Below are 829 nucleotides of genomic sequence, written 5' to 3' on the forward strand. Positions count from 1 at the left end.
TAACATATAGACATACGCCCCCATGCGGAAAAATGGGATTGTCAGGGCGTACTCTATCACATCGAACTAAATTGAAACCAACCATGGCCAGCTCTTCATCTAAGACCCCTGGTCGAAGCCAGGTTTCTGTCATGGAAATGAACGAAACCTGCCTATCTAAAGCTAGTTCCTCAATAACCTTGATCTTTGTGCTATCTTTTTTGGAAATAAGACTATGCACATTCAAATAAAGCCCTTTTAAGGCCTTATTGTCCATCGGTGGACTTGAGCTATCAAATCTTTGACTAGTTTTTGGACAAAACTAACCTTAGGTGGAGGATAAGAGAACCTTTGAGGAGAGGGTAAAAGGGGAGAAGAAGAGGGAGAAGGAACTCTGGCCGCCACCTGAGCATACAATCTAAAAGATCCGTTTGGCTCATGGCGACCAGACGGAGGCTTAGGGCTACAAAGTTTGGGCAGAAGAGAGGTTAAAGGAATTGAGGGTGAGGTTGTAGGAGAGGGAGGGGAAAAAGGGGAGGGAAAAAGGGAAGGAGTGAGGGGTGGGGTAAGTCTGTTGAGAGACTTGACAATGAGGTTGAGACAACTGCTGTCTCTTCCTCCTAGTGCCCCTGAGATGGGCCTTTGTGCATTTGAAATTGAGGCATACCTTGTGCCTCAAAGATCTCATGCATATAAATGGGTGGAAAAAGCTACACCCCTGCTTGGAACAGCCCTTCTCATTGAATTTGAGAAGGCCAAACTCTCTAAGTTTGGGACACCATTCTGGGTGAGCCAGTTTACACCCTTTGCCTGCCTTTTTGCATCTCTGTCGTTTATGGACATCGCAAAT

The sequence above is a fragment of the Tigriopus californicus genome, chromosome 3, assembly GCF_007210705.1.
Source record: "Tigriopus californicus strain San Diego chromosome 3, Tcal_SD_v2.1, whole genome shotgun sequence".
Classification (NCBI taxonomy): Eukaryota; Metazoa; Arthropoda; class Copepoda; order Harpacticoida; family Harpacticidae; genus Tigriopus; species Tigriopus californicus.